Source organism: Rousettus aegyptiacus, unplaced genomic scaffold (assembly GCF_014176215.1).
Source record: "Rousettus aegyptiacus isolate mRouAeg1 unplaced genomic scaffold, mRouAeg1.p scaffold_m13_p_3, whole genome shotgun sequence".
Lineage (NCBI taxonomy): Eukaryota > Metazoa > Chordata > Mammalia > Chiroptera > Pteropodidae > Rousettus > Rousettus aegyptiacus.
This window is the reverse complement of record NW_023416306.1, coordinates 25,729,547-25,739,626: the sequence shown is the minus strand read 5'-3', so window position 1 is coordinate 25,739,626 and position 10,080 is coordinate 25,729,547. Positions and strand designations below refer to the sequence as shown.

Genomic DNA, 10,080 nt, shown 5'->3' with positions numbered 1-10,080 from the left:
CTTGCTTTTATGAACTCCTTGTGACTGGAAGTGTGCAAGTCCGGACTATATAATCATGTGATTATCAGTCTAGAATCACTCTAAACGTCTCGGTTATTTCTATGACATTTTGGTTCTCTTCTATGGCAATAGTCCAAAGTGATCACTAGTGAAAATGTGCCATGTTACTGATAATGGACAGAGGGTCATTCGATAGGGAGACATAAAGTATGTGTGAAAAAAAGAAACTTTAAATAATCCAAATAGGATCTAATTAGAAACAATAAAGAGGCTTATAAGAGTTAGTGAAGAGAAGCGCCACAAAGATACACGGAAGTACCTCTGGAAACGGAAAGGAAGGAAACCGAATGCTCAGCAGTTCTGAGGTAGAAGAATAGGTCACCAAGGCTTCTGATACAGATATGCCACAAGTATTCATTGCTTCGTTAGAAGAGAAACAGCCTAAAAATATGTGAACGAAGCTGGGCCCTAGAGGTACTAATGGCAGTGGAAATGGTTGCTATGACAACGGCAAGAAAAAGTCAACCAAAGGAATTACTAATACATATGAGCGTAAATGTGTCTGACATTGAATAATGTGAGCCTATTCCTTGGCAGATTCCGATACTATTTTTGAACCTGGAAAAAAATGTTTCAGCATTTATCACATGCAGGTTTTATTTTATGCATTTTATGGCAAGGAGGAACTAACTTTTTTGTAAGAGGTGAGCTTTGATTTTAAAATAACTTTTATGATAAGACTATCATAGGAACATTAAAGGGTATTTTCAAAAGAAAAAAGAAATTGCTTATCATCCTCCCTGTTAATACAACAGCTTGCCTTTTCCTTCTCTGTATCCAATCGCAGTTTTGCATATCTGTAATCTTAGTATTCTGACAGTTTTGCATTCTTCTTTTATCATTTAACTGCACATCTAAAGCACTTTCCATATTTTAAAATCATCTCTGTAATTAACAATTAAAATTTTCATGCAATATTTCATCAATTACATTGTACCATTTATTCAACCATTCACTTATCGGAAGGAATTTATGTATTATTCACAAGTTGTGTTACAGGCAATGCAGAGGGACTAGGTAGAAGTCTGAGTAATATTACTGAAAATTCTATATAATTCAACATTATCTAGAATTGAGCTTGTATTTGGACCATGGTGCATTACAATACACAAATATCTGCTAGCTGGAGGGTGGGAGGGGTCAGTAATTCTTGATTATCAGGTAGTGCTCACAATTAATAGGACAGGGAAGAATGCTTTTCTCATTATGCCACATATTGATTCATAATGCACATCTGCTCCCCATACCCTGGGCTTTGCTGCAATTCCCCAATGTTTTTCTGAAAGACCATTTCTTACCCCAAATGAATCTGTCAATAATAATTATTATGGTAAAAGTAAAGAAAAGGCCAACATAACATGATTGAAACATTCCCTCATAGTCTGCAATGAAGAAAAGTAACTATATATCACAGGATGACAATTGTTTCTTACATTCACAGTAAGGTAAATCGGGCATCTTTTCCATCCTGCATTGGAAAGGATTCTGCTTGGCCTCATATACTGTGTCATTCATCTTGTTTTGTGTACATAATGATACTACTGGCTCAGGATGACTGTGTCAGTGTTTTGGGGTGTTAATAGAGCTGTTTGCTTCCATGAGGGTGCCTTCTGAGTGTATGGCTATTCTATGAGCTTGCGTGATAGCAAATCAAAGAGCAGCTTCTTAAGTCACTGTGTAGAGGTGCTGCTTGAATTTGGAAAATTCAATGAAAGCTTAATGCCCTGATGATGGATAAATGCCAAATTGAAAGTGGAAACAAATGTTATTAAAACTACTCTTTTGATGACCATTCAATTATCGAAGAGTTATGCTAATTAAAATGGAAATAAGGATGTTGGTTTTGTGTAATTATCATTGAAAATATGTGATAAAGAATTATAAACTAGCATTTTACATTCCAATAAGTTATTTGGCCAGAAGAAAGATAGAAGGATTTAAGGAGATAAAGGAATAAGCAAGAAGGGATTGGGAGAATGGGATAAACATGGGAAAACCAGGAGAAATAGAATGAGGTAATTGATCCCAATCACTAGACGTACTCATTTAGGAAATTTTTTGGATACCTGATCAGAGGACAGTGTTGGGCTTTCATCTATGTACAGAGATGCTGTGGGCAGCATTTGAGAATCAGGCAAATTTCTGCCACTTAGTTAAAAATGCTCTTGGTTTCTTTTCCCTAAATCAGAAAGAGCCCATAAAGAAGAGTTTATTTTCTTGTGATGAGTTTCTTGCTAATGTCTCTTCTAGGAAGCTCAAACCCTAAAGAAAAGGGAATTTCACTTCTTATTGCAAAAGAAACAAACAAAAAAAGGGTTGAAAGGGATCCCAGAGATCTCAGAGAAAAGGGTTGGAGGGAGGAGGGGTTAGGGCAGTAGCTTTCAAACTTTGGCCCCAACTCACAGTAACAAACACATTTTACATGGTGACTCAGCAGGACGTGCATAAGCATTCAACACCAAACAGGTCAGGAAACAGCGTTTGTACTTACTACATAAGGCTGACATCTTTTCATCAAGCACATTACCACCAATCTACTGACAAGACCACCTATGTTAATTTTTCTAATTTTGTCCTCAAAATAACTCTAAGAATGTATTACATTGCTGTTTTCTAGATAAGGTAATAGGGCTCCAAGAGGTGAAATCACTGGCCCATGTTCACGTGGCTGGAGTGGAAGAGCTGAGATATGGGCCTGTGTCTGACTGATCAGAGATAAGCCATTCATTCTCCAATATGCTAAAGGGCCTTTCCCTGGGAAGCACTGAAAATTGGTCCTGACTTTCTTAGCAACTAAAGAAAGGAGAGAAGGATGGTTGGTTAAAAAATGAAAAGTTAAAAGAACTGTGATATCTCAGGAACTGCTTAGAAACTCAGGCTTTTCGATTCAGTATGGAGGTAGCAGAGCCCAGAGACTCAACGCATGGGCTCCATGGGCCATACTGCTGGGTTTGATTGTTGTTGCCCCACACTGACCAGCTGTTGCACCTTGGGCAAGTTAAAACACTCTAAATGCCACTTTCCTCATTTATTTAGTGCTAATGTTAAGAGTAGCCTCCTTGTAGGTTTGTTGTAGAGATTAAAAGAGAGGATCTATAGAAGTATTTAATATGATATTTTTTTTGAAATTTATTTATTTATCTATTTGTTTGTTTGTTTATTTGTTTATTTATTTTAGGTGAGGCAACCCTTGGTTGATCTCACAGATTGCAAGAACCTTGTCAGCTTACGATCTCTTATTTATTTTTTTATTTTTTAATTTTTACGTCTATAGCACCTAGTCTTCCTGAGTGGTCTCCCATCCAAGTACCAACCAGGCCCAACCCTGCTAAGCTTCCAAGATCAGATGGCATCGAGCTTGTTCAGAGTGGCATAGCCATAGACTTAATATAATATTGAGGCCAGATTTGGCATTTCAAAAACGCGAGTTGTTAGATGGACAGAGAAAATGCGTAGGCATGTTAGAAACCACTTTTTGCAAAGCCAGGCCCTATCAACTGTAGCTCAGTTGTTTATGGTAACCTAAATCCTACTGAGTAACCAAATGTCTAATCTGAGCCAATTAGGGTTAGATGGAAATTCATAATAAACATTGCTAACCATGCAAAGACCCCCTAAGCGGTTACTAAGATGATGGGGACAAAACTGTCTCTAGGTCATTACTTTCATTATAGCTCCTAAAACTCTGATTAAAAACAATCATGAGTTCTCTTGTTGATAGCCCCACTTATTCATATTAGTGGCTTCAGTTCATTTTCCATTATTTAATCACAAAATCGTAGATTGCAGGATTTGAAACTTACATTCTAAAAATGAAGGGAGTAAACTTAGCAAGCTTGGGAGAAACTTAGAATCCTCATTGTATCTGATTGCTACTAGGATTTGTTTCTAAGATACGCTGTTAGAACAGCACAGGGGTGATGTTCTCTAATTTTGATTGTGCCATAAACACCTCATCAAACTAGGGGTACTCGGAAAGAATGTAGAAGTGAGAGATATTGATCTTTCTTGTTAAAGTAACAACTCAGCCCATAAGGTATGGGAATTATCATAACAAACAGATGAGTAATGTTGTCATTGTTCAAAAGGAAATGAAGCAATTGAGATAACTCTGTACATGAAGTTTCATTTTGTGAGCTAGATCTCTCATCAGGTAATAATATTTCCACCTCTGTCTCTATCTCAAAAGCTCAGATTCTTGGGTGAGTTGTATAAAGTGTGGGGGAAAGCTCTACTCATGATCTTCTCAAATTCTTGGAACCAACTGAGACTTGAGTAACCACCAGTGAGGACCCCCAGTGGACCTACTATTTGGAATGAACTGGAGGGGGACGAATGCAAAGGCTTAACTGATATAAGCAGTTTCAATCTTGTTATGCTCTCATGATGGCTGGAACACATTCTGTCTCATACAGATGTTTTTTCTCTAAATGTCAGTTTATGACATTGACAAGCTCATAAACTCTCAAGAATTGTAATATTGGTGATAATTGATGATAATAACATTTTTTGAGTGTTTACTAGGTGCCAAGCTATGCTAAGTACTCTATATTCAAATCTCATTTCTTATTCCTTGCAATTCTATAGGGTAGGTACTATTACTACTCCTATTTTACAATGAGAAAACCGAGACACAGAGAGCTTACTCATTACCCAAGGTCATATAACCAACCAACACTGTCTCGTGTTGGCAAACTATTAGTGGTGTTTTAACTCCTATTTCTCAGTCTTGATTGCTCCTTAATGTATTTCCTGGACAACCCCCCTCCCCCTACACACACATATTGTAGTGGTTCCTAGTCATCCAAGAAGTTTTCCAAAATATATTTTATCTTTGCTTTCTTACTGTCACATGGGGATCACTAACAATTGCTGATGGATGAAAGCCACAGCCTGAATAGAACCATTGATGCCAGGCTTCCTGTTCCACAAACTAGAGTCTGTTGACCTGAGCTTCTGCTCCTGCAAGAGCATCTTGAATTCTAGAACCCAGAAGTCACTAGGTCCTACAACAATAAATAGACCTATGTGCACAGTAGTGCCACAGTGACCTCTGCACCTACCAGGACCATACCTGGTGTGGCTTCCATCTTTCTTCTTTGAAGACTCAGACAAGGGACCCTGCCTCTGTGAAACCTTCCCTGACCTCTTTGTCTTCCCCAGCTGAGGCGGCAGCAATGTACTTCAGCAGGCACATTCAGGGAAGCTGTCTGGTATACCTGAATCATAGGATACGTGTGGTGGCCGGGAGATCAACAGAAGGGAAGGAAACTTATTGGTTAGGGAGAAGCTTGCATGCCCTTCTAGGAAGTTAGGATTTTATCTAGGGGGCAAGAGGGAACCACTGACAGGTTTTAAGCAGGAGAATTGACGTAGTGTGTTTGTATTTAGGAAGGTCATTATGGGAAGATACAGTAGTCCCCTCTTACCCTCAGGATAAAAATTTATGGGAATGTGGTTCTCTCTCTCTCTCTCTCTCTAACTGATCTGATAACTGAGACAACTACTAAGTGACTAACGGGTGGCCAGGTAGTGTATACAGGGTGGATTTGCTGGACAAGGGGATGACTCGCATCCCAGACAGGGTGGAGTGGGACTGCATGAGATTTCAGTACACTACTCAAAATGGCTCTCAATTTAAAACTTATGAATTGTTTGTTTCTGGAATTTTCCATTTTGTATTTTTGGACTGCGGTTGACCATGAGAAACTGATACTGCAGAAAGTAAAACTGCGGATACAGTGGGACTGCTGTACATTAATAGGGAAGGAGGCAAGGTAGGAGGCAGGGAGATAAGTACAGATGCCATTGAATAAAGTAGTTCTCAAACTGGTGGGCATCAGAATCTCCTAGAGAGCTAGTTAAAATAGACGGTCGAAGCTCACCCCAGAGTGCCTGATACAGTGAGTCTGGAGTGGAGCCTGGGAATTTGCATTTCCAAAAAGTCCTCCGGTGATACTGCTATTACTGGTGCAGGTGCTCCACTTTGAGAACCACGAGACCTGTTGTAGAGAAATGATGAAATTTGAATCAAAGCTGTGACAGTCAGCTTAGGGATGAGGGATGACACATTTAAGAAACATTTAGAGGTAGAACTTGACTGTTGGTGATGATTTGGAAGGAAATAAGGAAGAGGAAGGTTTTGAGCAGGGCGACTAGGTGGTTAAAGGGGCCATCAGTGAGCTGGGGCATTGCTCTCATAGTTAGTGAATTTCACTTTACCTCACATCTCCTTTTAAAGATGTGTCCATTTTTCCACTTCAGCAACTTCTACTTTTCCAAGCATTATGGAATTATTTTATGAGGGCCTTTCAATAAATTAAGTGGCTTCCACAGATAGTTTTATATTATAGGTAGGGATGTGTAAGGGAGAAAAATTCCAGGCGAGATGAACAAGGCTATCAGACAGTATGTGTTTGGGGCTATATCATGGTCTTTTCTCCTTTCATATACCCTGTAGTGCTGTGGTTACAGCTGCAATAGGAAATAACCACAAACAGATTCTCCTGATTGGCAATAGTTATGAATATTATCACTCAGCAAAGGAATAACAATAATTTATTGTTCAAGTATGGCGTAGTGGGAGTAGCGCTGGAAAGGGGAATTTTAAGAGGCAGAAGTCAGCAGCAGCAGGATTTCCCTATGTTTGTGATCAAGCAGGAGGGAGAGAAAACCCTGTTCAACATGGCTTTGAGAAAAGAACACAAATCAACTGTCTGGTAATCTCTTGGGCAAGGGATTGGTCAGCAGATGGAGAAGCCACAGGCGTTCTCCGACCCTCTTTTTGCTCAGTCAGTTCCACTGGAGGCACCTCCACAATCACAAATGAGAAAGGATGTGTTCCTGGGAAGATGCTTGTCAGCTAAGATGGCCATAATTCACGCTCTAGTGATCCTATTCCTGGAGGAGGAAGAACGAACCATTTATGAAAATGTTTCCAAGCTGCATACCATATTTGCAAAAAAAAAAAAAAAAAAAAAAAAAAAAGAAGCAGGCGAAAACCCAGGAATCTTCTCTCAAGAGAGACCATGCTGGTTTTGATTTTGTTTGTACCTTCAGGGCCAGACTTCGTGTGTGAGGATTTTGAATGTGAACCCACCGAGTGGTTCATATCCTTGACTTTACTGTTTTACTGCATCTCCAAACATCCTGGTAAGTACTTCTGAGGGAAGCAGAGAGTGCACTTGGTGTCCAGGGGGTGGTGGTGTAGGCTGAAGCACCCCCCCTCAGAAAGTGAGAAATTTCTTTGCAAAGTCCCTTTTAACCCTAAAAAAAGCACGCGCATTTTGCATTCTCTTCCATGATGTCCCCACATTTGTTGCAACAGTAACAATCATCTGTATTCTCCTACTGAAAGTATAAAATTGCAGAGATTCCACTTAGAGGACACTAAGGAGATTTTACATTCTGTAATTTGTCCTGCCGTTCATTAAGCAATCAGAAGCATTTTCTGAAACTCATGGTAATATCACCCAAGGAGAAGGGCACAGTCGTTCACTAGAAGGAGTAGAATTCAACTTCAGTCAGAAAACAATGAGGTCTGTTTTGAATAATCAGCACTGGCCTTGTGCTCATACGGTTTTGCCGACATTGTTTTTCTCCAAATAATTCTGACAGTGCCCAAGCTTTATGGTATTATCTGAGAATGTGTGGAAAGAGCACTGGGTTGGCCCGCAAGGTGCTGTCATGAATGAGCCTTGTGACCTTGGAAAGCCACTTCACGTTGGTTTCCTCACCCATAAAATGAGAAACTTAAACTCAGTGATCTCTGAAATCAGTTCCAGGTACCAAATCCCTTTCAACAGCATAGGGTCCAGTGTTAACTGTCCATATGCACTGACTGCACAAATATTTGGTGAAAACAATTGGTGGGAAAAAAGCAGTCTCAAGAATCTGAATTTGAACTGTAATTTCCTCTCTTTTGAAAGATGTGGCACAGGAATAGGTCTTGAATGATATTGATTTTTAAATACATTTAAAAACATTTATTTAATGCCAGGTACTCTTCTAAGTTCTTTACAAATATTGCCTCATTAAATTCTCATGATCTCACTATGCGGTGGCTGCTAATATTATCCTCATTCTACAGATAAGAAAACTGAAGCGTGGAAAGGTTAATTAACTTGTCTGAAGTTACAACGAGTAAGGGCGGAGCCAGGTTTTGAACACGGTCTGCCTCTGAGTTCGTGCTCCACATTATGCTATTTTCTCCAAATAATAAAAAGAGATTGCATATTTTCTCCTGTAGTCAGGTTATGCTGCAAATGATGCCGTGGCATTTATGCACATGGCATAAAGATGAAAATAGGATTTGGCTCCTACCCTCTTGGAGCTTGCAATGTAGTGGAAGAGAAATACACACAAATAGCAAATTACAGTAGGGGTGCTTTCAGAGGAATAAGTGAAGATCTACAGGAGGAGGGAGTGATTCTGTCTGGTCAGAGGGAGATGGGGAGCAAGGTGAAGAATGCAAGAAAGACTTTGAAGGAAATTTGGACTAAGAATTGTAGGATGCTTTGCATTTACCAGGGGCAGAAAGGAACATGGATAAGTCTGAACTGAGTGTTGGCAGGAAGTGGGAGTGAACATCTCTTGTATTATTTGAACCTTTTATGATGAACATGAATTTATTTTACAAAACCAAAATTAAAGCTATTTTAAGGCACAATTGTTCACTTTTATAAACATCAACTTTCATCTGTTCTTTTAGAGAAATCAAAGCCATATTATGTACTTGCTTCTTTAAAAATATGAACTTTGAAATAAAAACTGCCTTGTTATTCATTGGCTGTATATCCCTGCCTTTCCTGAGCTTCAGTTTACTTGTCTATAAATGGGGGATGATCATGACTACCCTGCTGGCTTGATGGAAGAAATAAGTGGAGCAATGAATATAAAATATATAATAACTACCACAGCTTGACACAGAGGGGATTAATATATATTATTTCCTATCCCCTCACCTATATAAAGTATTTTCCCTACAAAAAAAATAATGCTTTTCCTATGTATATTGGGTCAAATCTTGGATAGTTAACCGGGGTGGTTGAAGAAAGCTTCGTGCCACGGATGAACTTGTCCTTATACATGCTCAGCTCCTGTGGTTTCAGGATGGACGGTAAACAGGTGCTTGAGATGAAAATATCCTGGGTAAACTCTAATTAGCCTTCTCAGCTTGGTATTGCTCAGGGAAAAGATCTTGACATACAGCCAGGAGCACTTCTTGACAACTTTTCCCACTATGTAGGGAACTCGCCTGAACCCCTTGCAAGGCAGTGACATATGACAAACATCAAGGCCAGCAAGGAAAATCTTACTTGCTCTATGGAATGCATATGTGCATCTCTCAGCTGTTTCACCCACAGGTAATTCAGGAATGTCCCAGGTTTCTGTGCTTGTTGACTCAACTTTTATTGTCTTCTCCCAAGGCTGCATTGCAAAAAGATGCACTTGATTTCCTATTGGTAATTATCCACCTTTTAGAAGTTATTTTTCAACACACTCATAAGAAAGATTGATATGGTCCAAACCATCCTTACGGGGACTACTCCATAGTCCCCACTGTTTTCCACTCAGAACCTGAGTGACCTTTAAGAAAGCCCCACACTATTTCAAGCATTCCAGGGGCTCCCCATGCACTAGAAGAAAATCTGAACATTATTCTGCCTTACAAAGCTCCCACTGATTTTTTTTTTCTAGTATTATCATTTGATAACTTGGAGAAGGACCGTGGTTGATTTTCTACCCTGTACAATAATAAAATACAAAGATTTATTCTGCTCCCAGAGTAAAGATGGTTTTATGCAGTGATGACACCTTCCTCTTAAATATTCTCTTATTACATTGGACAAGCAGAAGAAAACTCTAGGCATAGAAAGAAAAACGCATGCACACATTTCTTTGACATAAAAATGCTTGTGAGGTCCTGTTAGGAGGCCTTATAGAAGGCCAGCATTTAGAATACATCACCCAAGTGTGGCTGTGGCTGTAGAAAAATGTGTGTTTATGAAGTGCTGATGC

General features: G+C 39.4%; 1 pseudogene; it reads right to left on the bottom strand.

The window, feature by feature from the left end:
- Positions 1-3,325: 3,325 nt before the first annotated feature.
- Positions 3,326-3,444, bottom strand: LOC118600641 (annotated as a pseudogene).
- Positions 3,445-10,080: the final 6,636 nt, after the last annotated feature.